The 16,946-nt window shown below is 34.2% G+C and overlaps 1 protein-coding gene across 1 annotated transcript in view; it reads right to left on the reverse strand.

Moving 5' to 3' along the window:
- The window catches only part of LOC101890965 (myosin-VIIa), a 42,071-nt gene that overhangs the window by 20,142 nt on the left and 4,983 nt on the right, over positions 1 to 16,946 (reverse strand). The gene's annotated exons all lie outside the window — the stretch shown is intronic.

Consider the following 16,946-nt stretch of genomic DNA (forward strand, 5'->3'; position numbering starts at 1 on the left):
AGAACAGAAACTAAAAATGAAGCGGTGTCGGGGCTGGGCACAAATGAAAGGTCTCGAGGAGTACTTTCCGAATCTGTGGACCTTATATTCAAAAAGAATTTCAGACTTAGGAGTTTTTTGCATTTTCTGAAGAATTATCGCTCAATTTTAGGGAAATTGCAGATAGAAGCATCCACAGAACAGAAACTAAAAATGAAGCGGTGTCGAGGCTAGGCACAAATGAAAGGTCTCGAGGAGTACTTTCCGAATCTGTGGACCTTATAGTCAAAAAGAATTTCAGACTTAGAAGTTTTTTGCATTTTCTGAAGAATTATCGCTCAATTTTATGGAAATTGCAGATAAAAGCGTCCACAGAACAGAAACTAAAAATGAAGCGGTGTCGAGGCTGGGCACAAATGAAAGGTCTCGAGGAGTACTTTCCGAATCTGTGGACCTTATAGTCAAAAAGAATTTCAGACTTAGGAATTTTTTGCATTTTCTGAAGAATTATCGCTCAATTTTAGGGAAATTGCAGATGAAAGGGTTCACAGTACAGAAACTAAAAATGAAGCGGTGTCGAGGCTGGGCACAAATGAAAGGTCTCGAGGAGTACTTTCCGAATCTGTGGACCTTATAGTCAAAAAGAATTTCAGACTTAGGAGTTTTTTGCATTTTCTGAAGAATTATCGCTCAATTTTATGGAAATTGCAGATAAAAGCGTCCACAGAACAGAAACTAAAAATGAAGCGGTGTCGAGGCTGGGCACAAATGAAAGGTCTCGAGGAGTACTTTCCGAATCTGTGGACCTTATAGTCAAAAAGAATTTCAGACTTAGGAATTTTTTGCATTTTCTGAAGAATTATCGCTCAATTTTAGGGAAATTGCAGATGAAAGGGTTCACAGTACAGAAACTAAAAATGAAGCGGTGTCGAGGCTGGGCACAAATGAAAGGTTTCGAGGAGTACTTTCCGAATCTGTGGACCATATAGTCAAAAAGAATTTCAGACTTAGGAATTTTTTGCATTTTCTGAAGAATTATCGCTCAATTTTAGGGAAATTACAGATGAAAGGGTTTACAGTACAGAAACTAAAAATGAAGCGGTGTCGAGGCTGGGCACAAATGAAAGGTCTCGAAGAGTACTTTCCGAATCTGTGGACCTTATAGTCAAAAAGAATTTCAGACTTAGGAGTTTTTTGCATTTTCTGAAGAATTATCGCTCAATTTTAGGGAAATTGCAGATAAAAGCGTCCACAGAACAGAAACTAAAAATGAAGCGGTGTCGAGGCTGGGCACAAATGAAAGGTCTCGAGGAGTACTTTCCGAATCTGTGGACCTTATATTCAAAAAGAATTTCAGACTTAGGAGTTTTTTGCATTTTCTGAAGAATTATCGCTCAATTTTATGGAAATTGCAGATAAAAGCGTCCACAGAACAGAAAATAAAAATGAAGCGGTGTCGAGGCTGGGCACAAATTTAGAAATTAATTAAAAATTTGTTGCAATTATTTTTGTATTTTCTGTATTTATAATTTGAATTCAACAATTTTTTGTCAGTGCATGTATATTACCTTCGGTTCAATTTTAACTCCAATCAATGCTCTCACTATTTTTCGAATTGAATTTGTTAGATTTGATTTTAGCTTTACATTTGCTCTCACTGAGGAAAGCTCTACAAGCTTTTACAAAAAACCGAAAAATGTAACAAATGTTCTTCATGTACAGCAGAGTCGCCATTATTTCGTTTATGCTTATTCTGCACTAAGTTAATTTTACACCAATAAGTAGTAGGTTGTAGGAAAAACGCGAAAGCACTATTTTTTTATTTCAAATATTTAATTTTTATTTTCAAATTCATACTTTGATACAGGACAAAAATTACTTTTTTATTTTTGAAAATTAACATATTAAAAAATAATGGCCCATGTGTACAAAAATATATGTTTTCCAACACCGGATTGCACTCTTCTGGCGCAGCATTTTCTTAAAACAAAAAAAAATTCCTAAAAAAAAAGAAATAGTAACGTTTGCATTTTGGGAGCGCGCACTTAGTTCTTTGTCTTCTCACAAACACTTTACGCAGGATCGTGCTTCTCTTTCTAACTCTCTCTCTCCCTCTGCACGACTCTGCTGTACATGAAGAACATTTGTTACATTTTTCGGTTTTTTGTAAAAGCTTGTAGAGCTTTCCTCAGTGAGAGCAAATGTAAAGCTAAAATCAAATCTAACAAATTCTATTCGAAAAATAGTGAGAGCATTGATTGGAGTTAAAATTGAACCGAAGGTAATATACATGCACTGACAAAAAATTGTTGAATTCAAATTATAAATACAGAAAATTCAAAAATAATTGCAACAAATTTTTAATTAATTTCTAAATTTGTGCCCAGCTTCGACACCGCTTCATTTTTAGTTTCTGTTCTGTGGATGCTTTTATCTGCAATTTCCATAAAATTGAGCGATAATTCTTCAGAAAATGCAAAAAACTCCTAAGTCTGAAATTCTTTTTGACTATAAGGTCCACAGATTCGGAAAGTACTCCTCGAGACCTTTCATTTGTGCCCAGCCTCGACACCGCTTCATTTTTAGTTTCTGTTCTGTGGATGCTTCTATCTGCAATTTCCCTAAAATTGAGCGATAATTCTTCAGAAAATGCAAAAAACTCCTAAGTCTGAAATTCTTTTTGAATATAAGGTCCACAGATTCGGAAAGTACTCCTCGAGACCTTTCATTTGTGCCCAGCCTCGACACCGCTTCATTTTTAGTTTCTGTTCTGTGGATGCTTCTATCTGCAATTTCCCTAAAATTGAGCGATAATTCTTCAGAAAATGCAAAAAACTCCTAAGTCTGAAATTCTTTTTGACTATAAGGTCCACATATTCGGAAAGTACTCCTCGAGACCTTTCATTTGTGCCCAGCCTCGACACCGCTTCATTTTTAGTTTCTGTTCTGTGGACGCTTTTATCTGCAATTTCCCTAAAATTGAGCGATAATTCTTCAGAAAATGCAAAAAACTCCTAAGTCTGAAATTCTTTTTGACTATAAGGTCCACAGATTCGGAAAGTACTCATCGAGACCTTTCATTTGTGCCCAGCCTCGACACCGCTTCATTTTTAGTTTCTGTTCTGTGAACCCTTTTATCTGCAATTTCCATAAAATTGAGCGATAATTTTTCAGAAAATGCAAAAAATTCCTAAGTCTGAAATTCTTTTTGACTATAAGGTCCACAGATTCGGAAAGTACTCCTCGAGATCTTTCATTTGTGCCCAGCGACAACACCGCTTCATTTTTAAATATTTTATTCTCGGTTTAAATGTATAGTTAAGGGTTTCAAAGTTTTTCAGCGTAAATTTTAATTAGGTTTTTATTTAGCGATTTCATTTTGAAATTTGTAGGGAAAATTATGAAATTTGATGAAAACTAATATAATTTAGTTTACCTTTAATTTTCTCTGGTTTACTACTCCCTCTCTCTATCTCTTCCTCTCTCTCTTTCTCTCTCTCTCTCTCTCTCTCTTTATTAACCCTTTGTGAACCGGAGAAAAAATCACCTTGGTTTGTGTCTTTGCTAATTAAATTTAAATTTATCTTGACGGACATCTTTTTTCAAGGTTTCATAACATTCGAGATACATTTCCTCTCAAACATTCAGTTACGAAAAAGTGATGCAAATGTTAAATATAGGCATTCTTGGCCATAAATCCTCAATCAAAAATGCAAACTATGCCACTTATTAGCTATGCAATTTTAATTGCTATTGCTGTTTCTGTTTCTGTGCAGTCTTCTTCTCTCTATCTCTGCCTCTGTAACCGGAGTACCAAAGAAAAACTGATGAAAATTTATTAAAAGACGTCGATGGATACACTCAATTGCCGTTGATTTATGACCAAAGAAACCCACTAACTTAGATCCAAATGAACAACGGGCGGTAAGCCGGTCTATGAATGAATCATTTGCAAAATAAAGGTAAGAAGAAAATGGTGAGATAGAAAACAGAAAAACAGATAAGCAAACAAGAAACTAAAAAAAAACATTTTTAAGCCATTCAGTGAGGTAGGGAAATAATTTTTCATAAATACATAATAAAAGAAGAGAAATGGAAAAACAATGGAATAAACGGAGATACTCAAAGAAACGAAAAAGTTCAATCTCCAGAGATTTTAAATTAAAACAGGTAAAAAAACATTACGTTCGGCCGTACCGAACATTTAGTACCCTCGACCATTGGGTCAAGAAAACATTTTTATATAAAAGTATCTGAATTCAAACGTGATCCACTTTAAACAACAAATACCAGTAAGGCCGTTTGGATATTGCTGTTCAACTTTTCAAAACATATAGTGGGTGAGACTTTTGTAGGGGTCATACCAAAACTGGAACTTTCAGGGATAATTGTATACTTCAAGGTATACCAAATCTTCTAAAAGACCAAATTTGAAACAATTTCGTGGGTAAATATAACTAGGTTTATCAAAATGCCGAATCTCGGTGGGTATCGTTATATGTGCGCTATAGGAAAACGTGGACCTAAATATTCAAAGATCTGCCATCGGAGCTAGAGTCCATTATGACCTTCAATTGCCAATTTCTAGACAAATCCGTGAAAAATTGTGGCGAACATCATCAAAATGTCGAATATCGGAAGTTACCGTTATATAGGGGCTATACACAAACGTGGATCTATACATACAATGTTACTCTACCGGAGCTTGAAACCATTATGACCTACAAATACCAGTATTTAGACAAATCTGTGGAAAAATATGGCAAAAATCGTCAAAATACCGAATCGTGGGAAGTACCGTTATATGGGGGCTATACCGAAACGTGGACCGATATATCTCATTTTTAATACCAACCATCTTAGACATAATTCTATTTGTTCTGCCAAATTTTGAACGTCAAATAATGTGGGCTGTATGTGATTTCAACAGGCAGACAGACAGGCATCGTTAATCGACTCGCTATTTTATGGGGTCTTTAACGAATATTTAGGGATGTTACAAATGGAATGAAAAAGTTAATATACCATAACCTCCTTTTCAAGGTGGAGATTATTTTGTTGAACATATCCATACTGCTCTTCTCAGAGCTATGCGGAACCTTCGAAAACTTTGTTGATCTTCTATGAAATACGTCATGTATAAAACTTCTGTTTTCAAAGTGAAAATGCGAATTATGAACGTTGTGTACATATGTCCATAACTATGCATATGTCATATGACACCATAACACGACGACTTGCTATTGTATTGAACGAATATTTTTAAACAAATTTATCATAGGAAACCTTTGCTGCCTTAATGGTAAAATTAGAAATTAAAGAAATTACTTAGAATATCCTTAAAAGGCAATTTATTTTCACCGCCAAAACCCAAAACAATGTGACAGCATTGGACACCTCACCCCTTTTAGGGAATTCCTTGCCAATTAACAGTCAATTTTTGTTGAGGAAGGTTGTGTCACCTTTAAACACATTTCACTTTCATTGCACAGTTCATACATTGTATTTGGCCAAGTGAAAATAAAGACCGCGGCTGACACCCATCAATGGGTGTTTGTTCGTTTTTTTTTTTTTAAATTCCCAACACGTTCAAGCTGCTGGTATTTGGAGATTTGAGAAATTTAAAACACGTAATAAGAGAATTTTTTTTTCTGTTCGTCTTCTTTTTTTTGGTTTTGGTTTGCAATCGCCAGCCACAGCAATTGTATTTTGAATTTCACTTGAATAAAAACAATGGTACCACTCTTAGCGTTGGCTGTTGGTCGCTCCCGTCTGTCCAACCATTCATACGTTCTTTCGAACATACATATGTAAATTTCTATTCATAAACGTTTATTCAATCGCCCGGACCGGCCCGGTCCGTTGATGGGAGGCGGTGTAAAATGTTTTATTATCGCATTTTTCGTTACGAATTCAAATAGCATTCACTTCTTTCATTTATAATTTGCTCTCGTTTGTTCATTTCTTACATAATATTTTAAGCCAGGCTTATCTGTTTCCAAAGTCTTTTTTTTTTTTCTTGAGGGGGGAGGGGCGTGTGCGGCGGTTATGCTGATTCAAACGGTGCAAAATGTCTTATTTGATAAGAAATGATTAAATTAATATTTATGTACGAAATGTTGTTAACAATCTTCACAATGTTCTTCTTATCGTAGAAATAGAGGTCGGAACTCTAATTTGCTTATCATATGCTGCGTTATCATATTATCATATAATACTATTAGACGGATGGCTTCCAAATTCGGGCTCGGCCTCTGATTTACTTTTTTTACCATTTGTATTCTTAATAAGGGAATGTAACGAAGAAAAAATATGAACAAAGGTGCAAATATAACACATTTTCTTTTGAAAAAAAGTGACACCTAAACATTATTTCATGACGATTTTTTTAGATGGCCGAGTAAGTTCCAAGAAAATTGTTTTTTGTTTTAATCCTCCACAATTTGAAAAATGGTTTGTGGACTATGGAATTGTATCGAAATAAAAAAATAGTAGCCTAAATTACGAGATTATATAGAAAAATATATAATTATTGGCCAAAAAAATAGTTGTTTGTGCTTTTTCAAATTTCAATACATCCTTCTTTTTTGACTCTTTGACATAAGATGAATGAAATCAAAAAATATCGGAAATAGCATCAAATTTTAGAATAAGTTTAGATTTGTTCGAATTGGTCATCTTTGGCAAGAATTGTGGCCTTCAAACACGCTGCCCGAATGTTGCTCTGCGTTATTTTAGGCCATTCCCGGCGAAGCGCTTGCTTTAGGTGATCGACACTTTGATATTTTTTAGTGCCAACCTTGCTTGGCGCGTGCTGAGTGCGATGGTGCTGAGTCCTGTTGGAATGTTCAAGGTCTGCGGCCAAAATGTTTGCGTGCCCAAGGCTTTAAAAAATTAGATATACCTCCCATATATATCTTCGTCCGATTTGCCTTTTATTGTGCACCAAACGTGTAATATCAGCCCGAATAGTATGGGATTTTGCACATACAACCAAATTAGGCCTGAAAATAAGTATGCCAAATTTTATTGAAATCGGTTCAGATATAGCTATAGCTCCCATATATATTGTTCATCCGATTTGTTATTTTTGTCCTCCGCAGCCGTAATATGCACTCTGTAACAACAATATTTGGGGAAATATATCAAATACAGCTCAGAAATATCTTTGCCAAATTTTATCGAGATCGGTTCGGATTTGGATATAGTTCCCATATATATTTTTATCCGATTTCAAATTATTTTGCACCAAATGGGCAATACAAGTCCGAATTTAAAAGATACAAATGCTTCGGCATATTTAGTCCTTTGAATTTTAAATTATAATTATAATCATAGCGTGTGTATGATTTAATTCTCCCATAAAAACTTTTAATTATTAAGTGGAGCTCAACTAAATTAGCAAAGTGGTGTAGGGTATCATAAAATCGGCCCGCCCGACTTTAGGACTTTTTTTACTGGTTTTATATTCTAATCGGTCGGCGGTCCACACCATCACCATGGCCGGCGCTTGAGTTCTGGTGGCCAACAGAAGGTGCACATTTTTAGCTGACCTCTTTTGCAAGTAAACACGATCATTTTGTTTGTTTACAAACTGCTGGACAACGAATGTTGTCTCATCGGAGAAAACCAAATTCTACAGTTCACCACTTTCGGCCAAGCGAAGCAACTCTTTAGCTCTTTTGAGTTTATTTTCTTTCTGTTGCGTTGTAAGTTCTTGTACTTTTTGGAATTTTAATGGCCGAGCTCATTTTTCAATAATTTCCGAGTGGAATATTGCGATATGTTCAGCTCATGAGCCTTTTTTCGACCACTGCGACGCTGGTTTCGATCAAGTCGCTTCTTTACTTTTCGAACCATTTCTGCTGATGTTGTTGTTTTCTTTCGTCCACTTCCTTGACGTCGGGCTACGCTACCAGTATCACGGTAACGAGCGACGGTACGAGACACAAAATATTTAATCACATTTAAATGCTGGCGTGCTCTAACGATAGCTGCTTGTGGGTTTCCATCATAATATAAAGAAATCACACTATCACGCTTGAATTCCATCAAAAATAACCTTTTTTTCTACAAAATTCCAAAATGCTTTTATACGCTTGTAAACAATATAATGAGCTGTCACTGGAATAATCTTAACAGCTGTCGCACGAATGGCTTAGAAATTACAGCAATCTGAAGTGGGTTGCATTTTTTTCATTTCACCCTGTATATGCGGTATTTTGATGATATTAGCTACATTATTCGCCGGACTTTTTTTTCCAGTTTTGTATTTGAATATTGTGTAGGCTTATGACAAAACTTGTCAATACAGGTCCATGTCTTGGTATAGACCCCAATATAACGGCTATATTCGGTATTTTTAAGATTTAAAAAGAATTTTTAACAAATTTTTTTTTTTTGAAAATTTCCAAATTCGTTGCAAATGGTGGAGGACCCGGCCGAACTTACTGCTTTTTTACTTGTTTAGTTTAGATATCATATTTCAAAAGTAAAGATTTTATTCCTAATAGTGTAGAATTTTCGTCCATTAACACGAATTGTAGTACTTTTTAGTACTAAGATGTTCGAGTTTTCAATACCTTCTTCTGAGTATTTATGAGGCGATCAGAAAATAATCTTTTACGTTGTTAAATATAGAAGAAATATAATGTTAACATTTTGATAAATTTTTTCAAAATCGCTTTATTTGTTTTTTTTTTTTTTTTTGAAAATTGAAAACTACTACGGAAATGGACAAACAGAAAAAGACGCACTGCATTTGCCAATTTAGCCGAATTTTATTTGAATTTCATATAATATTACGATGTGCCAAAATTGGACCAAATTGGACAGATAATCAGATTGATTTCTGGAACCGATTTCGTTACAGGGTATCAACCTCTCTAAGAGGCACATTTTGGCCTTAACAAATGACTCATACCTTTGCACTCATAATAATAACAACATTATATGTTCTTTGTTGTTAAAGAATAAACTTCCAACCTACAGCTTACTGATTATAAACATAATTAATTGGCTATCATTGCCGGACCTTATCAAGTAAATACAATTTCGTTTATTTTTTCAGCTACCATAAAATACTTATACGCTATGTATATCAAGTCAACATATTTTCAATTGTTTGCCGATTATTAGTCCCAACATAATTGGAATTTTGATTTTTACTGTCCACCACCCCTAAACTGGATCAATAAACAATTAGACGTATGAAAATCAATTTGAAAAAGAAGCACAACATAAATTTAAAGAAAATACCCCTGAAAAACCTTCATCAGTCACGGGCACTTCACATAGCTTATCTTATCAAAGTCTGTCCGATTTTTTATTCATAGCTCTAATTATAAATATATGTAGGTATGTGGGTATATCTGAACGTATTTACTTTTTATTCTGCTGCATTACGAAGGCAAAGAGACCGGCAAAATAGGTAAACAAAACGAATTTGTATTTGAAACAATTATTTCTCTTTTAAGAGAAGAGAGAGAATATGTTTTGTTTTTGCAGTCATTAGTCAGGTCATATTTAAAAACAAGTTGTAATCAAAATAAATTATCAGTTCTGATAGCTTTAAACTTGTGGAAATAGTGGAAATTTTAAGTGCTAATTTTTATTAACTTTATTCTGATTAGATCCCCTAAAATCTTAGGGAGAAATGACCGTTAATTTTATGTTGACTTGACAATTCTGAGTAAACATAGAACAGAATTGGACAATTAGAAGACATGCTCAGTTGTTTTAGACTTTTTTAAATTTTCTCCCTGTCTGTAGGAGGCTTAATGGATTGTTTTATTACTATTCCGAATAGGACTATTGGTAGCAAACCGGTACTATTTACATAGTACACCCATACATTATCCGAATAAATAGTCAAAGTCAGTAAATAAATATATGATTGGGCGTGATATATTTAACTCAACTCCACTCAACGGAAATAAATAAACATTTTCTAACAATAAAAACTGGGCGGCAGATACAAGCACTCCTTATTTCCTCCACATTTTGGAATACAACAAAACGCTCGAGTTTGGTTTTAATTCCCAAGTACCAAATTTTATGATTCACTGCAATATTCGGATAGATTTATCGAATCCAAAGCAAACAAAGTGTGGCAATGCTTTTATTTCTGTGAAACAAAAACCAAAAATGCAGTCAAGTGCAACTTTTTCACTGGCAGACGGCTGATAATAAAATGTTGCCGTGTGCTGCCCGCCACTACCACAAAGAACGAACCGCCGTCCCATCCGTCCGCCCGTCAGTGTGACGTTGTTTGGTGGGTCGTTGTGGTCGTCATGTGTCTGGTATTGTTGCTGGGAGCAGCATGCCAACTTGTTGCATGTGCCCACAGCTGTTGATATGGTAGCACATTTTCACATTTCTACTTCACATTTGGTTGGAGAAGTGGTGGCGTTGAAACTAACCAGCTAAAAGATGAAATTTATTACTAAACTATTCTATTAATATTGTAACATTAAAAACGACTACATATGTATACGTCATACCAACACATACATACGTTGTTCGTATAGAAATTAGCTACTTTTATCTATGCGGATGAATGGCTAGTCAGTCAGTCACTTTGCTTAGTTGGTTATTTTGGTAGATTAAAAAGCGGAAATTTAAACAATTTTACTCCCAAAAAGACAGGTGGCGGGTTTTATACATAAGTATGTGTGTGTGCGTGCGTGTGTCTAAATATATTTGAGTTATTACCCAAGTAGATACATAAATAGGAATTGAACTGAAGCATGACCATAATTTGGTCAAAAATAATACAAAATAAGGGTTAAAATAGAAATCAAAATATATGTGCATATGTATGTGTGTGTGTATGCATTGCAACGATTTTCTATATACGTATGTATAAGTGCCGAAAATGATTTCAAGCCTAATTTTTCTGTTTACTTGAGGAATTTTCAATTTTAAATCACTAATCGGTGTCGACCATATATTTCAAAATAATAGCAACAAAAATGAGGATAATAATGAAAATAACGATATAAATTATAATAGAAACAATAATACCACTACTAAGGTAGTAATAATTAGATTTTTTTTTACTATTTTTGCTACAATTTGTGTTTTTAGCGCATAAAAACCCTAGATATAGATGTATTTAGATATAGCTCCCATATATATCGGGTTAATTGTGCACATCCGAACGAATTCAGTCTATAAGCAACTACATCAAATTTGATGAAAATCGGTTCAGATATAGCTGTAGCTCCCCCATTAAAATTCCAAAAAGTGCAAGAACTTACACCGCAACTGAAAGAAAATAGACTCGAAAGAGCTAAAAAGTTGCTTCGCTTGGCCGAAAGTGGTGAACTGCAGAATTTGGTTTTCTCCAATCTCCGATGAGAACACATTCGTTGTCCAGCAGTTTGTAAACAAATAAAATGATCGTGTTTACTTGCCAAAAAAGTCAGCTGAAAATGTGCACCTTCGGTTGGCCACCAGAACTCAAGCGCCGGCCATGGTGATGGTGTGAGCCGCCATAACAGCCGATGGTCGCTCTCCGCTTGTAGTAATCGACCGTGGCATCAGAATAAATGCCGAATATTATCGCGAAAATATTCTAGAGGATATATTAAAGCCTTGGGCACGTAAACAGTTTGGCCGCAGACCTTGGACATTCCAACAGGTCTCATCAACATCGCACTCAACACACGCCACCCAAGAATGGTTACAAAATGAGGTTCCTCGCTTCATTTCCAGCGCACAATGGCCACCAAAATCTACGAATACCAATTCGTTGGACTATTGTGTCTGGAGTATTTTGGAATGCACGGTTGGCACTAAAAAATACCAAAGTGGCGATCACCTCAAGCAAGCGCTTCATCTGGAATGTTCCAAAATACCGCAGAGCAACATTCGGGAAGAGTGTAACGGATTCGTTGTCCGTTTGTAGGCCATAATTCGTGCCAAAGGTGACCAATTCGAACAAATCTAAACTTATTCTAAAATTTGATGCTATTTCCGACATTTTTTGCTTTCATTCAATAAAATTTAAAAAAATTGAAAAAAAAAATGGCTTTTGACTTTGTTGCGGTTTTTTTATTTGACCCTGTACAGCAATATTATTTGGTTCAGAGTTGGTAAGATCTACTTCACATAGTTTCCCAATATAAACTTTTTTATTATGTGAGCTCTACTAAATACGCATAGTGGTTTAGGGTATCATATAGTCGGCCCCGTTGCGACTTTTGGCCTTTCCTTTCTTGTTTTATATTAATTATATGAAGGTCAAAATCTATCACATTAACCAGAATGTGCTACCACTTAAATTTCGAAAAATTTAGATCTGATTCGAGAATCAACTTAGTATGTATTTTATTCGAATTATTTCATGTGTAATTCGAATTTTTCCATTTTTATTTCAAATTATTCCATTTGGAATTCGGATTATTGTTTTTTTTTTTTTTTAATAATTTTGTTTTACATTTCGAAAGAGTGAATTTAAATGATTTTGTAATTTTTTTGTTTTGAATTTCAAAACGAATAATTCGAAGTACAAAATTCAAATGAAATAATTCCAATTCAAAGCGGAAAAAGTCGAATTACAGATTAAAAAATTTGAATTTCAAAGGGAATATACGAATTTTACGAAATATAGATGGAATTCTCATTTTACAATTAAAGTGTTTCGAATTACATTTGATTCTTATATAATTAAAGTCTTTATTGTATTGTAATTATTTGGATCCATACAAGCCCTTTTTCACCCCATAAGCAATGTTGTTTATAATTAATGTCTCTACAAAATAATTATCAACGACCCTTTATCCATCCAAGCCATTAACTTGACTCTCTGGTATCTGTTCAAAGAATATTTAAAAATAATTATTATATCATTCATTGTTTTTTTTTTTTTTTTTTTTTATTTTCTAAACTATCTATATGGGGAAAAACGTCAATTCCTACTAATCAATGGATGAAATGCTGGGGCATGTGCATGGGTGTCTCTTCTCTGTTTTGCTGTTGCTGCTGCTGCATGGCTTTGATTGCATTATGGCTCAGCCTCGGACGTTATAAGCAGCAGCGATTAGGTTTTAAATAATTTCACTTTCAAGCACGTTTTTGAGACTTGTCTATCACATAATCTTTATCATTGCCACCTTTGGCTTTTTAATGAATTCGTAATGGCAGCAAACAAAAAAAAAAACACATCACACAAAACAAATGACAAGAGACAAAAATAAACCGAGAAAACAGATTTCTTCTTCTGTCGCTGTCGCTGCGGCTGCTGCTGTTGTTGTGGTAAAAATAGTAAAAAACGAAGAAACGAATGACAATATACCTACATAAAAAGAAAAAAATGAAAGGTAAACAGTTGGAAGTGATAAAAAGCAAGTCATACAGATCAACAAAAATGAGAAAAGGCCATACAATAAACTTATACGAATGTCTCATTGTGTGAAGGCAAATGGGGAGGGGATCTCCTCCACCCAGCATCCAGCCCCAAACATGAATAATGAAATGAATGAAGAAAATCGTAAATGCATTTTTCAAACTGACAGATTAGCATTTGAATTAATTTTTAAATATTTTTTCTCGATTTTGATTTGAAACGATTTCGAAATGACCCCCAAATTCTATATAAAGATAGATACCTACTGGCAATGGTTATCTAAAGACTACTTCTCTCTTTTATGAGATTATTTCATTCACGGCGTCTTTCCCATGTCAGACATCTTCAAACACACAAAATGAATGTGGAAGACAACAAGGTAAAGCATCTAGTGAAAGTTTTAAGCAATGCAGCGCCAGCGACTGCTACTCAAAGATGCGCCATGCACTTTTGTAACTTTAGGTATTTGATTGTTGGTTGTTTTGCTCTATCCGTAAGATATTTTTTTTTTATTATTTATTTATTTTATTTTATTTTTTCTTATTGGTAGGTTTTTAGAATGATCGGTTCTCATAGTTTGTTTTTTTATAAAAATGAACCAAGTGAACCCTTTGCAAATAGAAATGTTCAAATAATTAATTTTCAATGGATGACGTTATTATATTTGTACTTGAAATGCAAATACCTCTGACCGGTTTGCTTAAATCATTAGCGTAATTTAAAATAAGAAGAATTAAAAAACAATAGAACTTGTTTTGTATTCGTCATGATGAGGCATTGAGTTTGCTTAAATATGAGATTTGTATTAACTTTTTTTTTTTAATTTTTAGAAAAACCTTATTTCTATTAAGAACAGCAAAAAAAGGTATTAGATGTGTACAATAACCCAATAAATTGTAATAATTTATACAAACGATTTTCGATAAGCCAAAAGTCTAGTAAACGAGCATCCACTGGTCTCGCTGTTCAAAACAGAGATCATTTAAGATAAAACCAATAAACAAACGTTTTTTTTATAAAAAAAAACAATAAAGGGATTAAGCCTGACCATTTTGCAACAGTAAAATTCTAATTGTTTTTCAACATAAATGTTGTCTAGTATTAATTATTAAGCGTACAGATACAAAAAAAGTATAATGTTTTAACACTTATTTGTTGATGATTTAAAAAACACCGAGAAAAATTAGACTGGAGAGAGAGAGTGAGAGCTCTTGTTCTTTATCAGCACTGGTTTAGTTACTGAGTGCATAGACAAATAAAGGTATAGATTAAAAAGTTTTAAAATTCCCCCTTCCGGCAGATGTCACTATGGTTGATCTTAAATCACTCAGTTAAATCACTCAGGTCACTAGCAGTCACTTGACTTCGAAAACAATTTATTCATTTCTCTGCTATTTAAGTTCTATATTTTTATATTTCACGACATATTTGGATAATGTAAAAGTAAACAAAGTCGATGTTTCGTTTTTAATTGATAAATAATAAAGAATCATAAAAATATTTAATATTTTGTATTTTGAGAGAATTGAGTGAGTCTACTGAACCTCTCTCACAGCATGAACGACATCTATTGAATCACTTTTTTCAGAGATAACAGATGAGACAACTTTTTGGTCTATACCTAATTTGTCTATGCTGAGTGTTTACAAATTCTTACTGGGAAAATGTTCTCAGTAAGATTAGTCAATTATAATCACCCGAATGAAAAATCAGCGGTTTTCTTGCCGATTTGAAATTGTTTACAAATGTTACGCAATAATTAAAATATTTTCAATATTGGTTCACTCCTTCTGGTACCTCCCGGATAATTCGATTTTTCTCTTACTTTGCAAATCCTAATATTTGCATTAGTGCTGAGTCAGGTGCGAAAATGGAAAATATCGGCTCACTCCCATAAAGAACCTCCCCCACAAAGGGTCAACATTTTGAATAATTATACCTCTTATAAAATGTGATTTAAGAGTCTGATTGTTTTTAAATTGCACACATCACAATATTTTTATTAACCCAAGGCCCGGTGTGAAGATGGCATATATCGGTCCACTCTTTTCGGTTCCTCCCCAGCAAAGGGTCAAAGTTTTGAATAACCAAAACCATTATTAAACCGAAATAAGCATCCGGTTCGTTTCATATTTCACACACACTATTATTTTAACTAAAACAAGATATGCTGTGAAGATGGGATAAATCGGTCCGCTCTTTCTGGTACCTCCCCCACAAAGGCTCAAAATTTTGAATATACATGAAGCTAAAAAAACGCGAAATTAACATCCGATTCCATTCAGCCTTGGCAAATCTCAATACTTTTATCAACACTAGATCTGATATAAAGATGGAGATCTGATCATTTCTTCTGATACCTCCCCCCACAAAGGGTCAAAATTTTGAATAACCAAAACGATCATAAAATACGAAATAAGTATCCGGTTCTCTTCAAATTTCACTCATCCTAACATTTTTGCTAACGCAAAATGTGTTGTTAAGATGATATATAACTGCCAACCCGTTCTGGTAGCTCAACTACAAAGGGTCACAATTTCCAATACTTATATATGTCATACATGCGAAACAAGTCGGCGATTCTATACAACTTGCAAATCGGAATTTATGATTTCGAATAAAATTGGATATAAATGTTCGATTTCATTTAAATACTGCAAGTACCAATATTTTTTATCTGTATTAGATGAAGTGGAATATTTCGGTCCGCTATATCTGGTGCCTCATATAAAGTATAGGAAGTGGACGATATGTGACTTAGGTCAAATAGGAAGTGGATAATATTGGCCAACTGCTTTTGGATCTCCCCAAAAAGGGTCAACAGTTAGAATAGTCATAACTCTAAGCTGTGGGTACACACCTGTCGACAAAACAGACTGATACTATTTAACTAGCTGAGGTATCTTTCTGAATCAGCCGACACTGGATGTTGAGCAGGGTTGGCCAAAAAGAGAGCAGACGAAAGTGCACGTGCATATGAATTATGAGTGATTGAATGTAAGCGATTGAAGACAAAATAAAAACATTTGTCTTTTTTATGTTTTCGGGTTGTATGGGTATGATTAACCGAAAAACTTAATCACTTACGTGAATCGTCTAATCGACTATGTTTTTGTCCAGGTGTTTGAAAATTGTAAAATATTTTTAGTTTCTTAATCTGGATAGGTTTGTTTGTCATCTCCGTCAAAAAACCAGACTTGCTAACATTTATGACAAGTTGTCACTCTGCGTTCTTTTGTCCTATGTTGTCTTTTCTATATTTTATTACTTCTTCCTATTCTTGATTATTTTTATTTTTTTTACTCTAAGGAAACAAAATGAGAGGCAACATATTTGAACCTATGTTGAAACCTCTGAAAAAAAAAAAAAAAAAAAAAAAAAAAAACATTAAAAAACAATTAAAATCTCACATGACTGATAATAATAATGGTGTTGGTTCGGATTTACTCGGAAAGATGACACACAACAGCAAGTTGTGTCTCTCGGTCTCGCTTGACCAGAGACCGTTTGAGAATTTGTAATGTTTACTGAGTAAACTTTACTCAAGTTAAATGTCTGTTTTGTGTGCTCTCTGTGAATGACTTTGATCTTTAACTGGCGGCTGTAACTTGGGAAG

The sequence above is a fragment of the Musca domestica genome, unplaced genomic scaffold (genome assembly GCF_030504385.1).
Source record: "Musca domestica strain aabys unplaced genomic scaffold, Musca_domestica.polishedcontigs.V.1.1 32, whole genome shotgun sequence".
Taxonomy (NCBI): Eukaryota; Metazoa; Arthropoda; class Insecta; order Diptera; family Muscidae; genus Musca; species Musca domestica.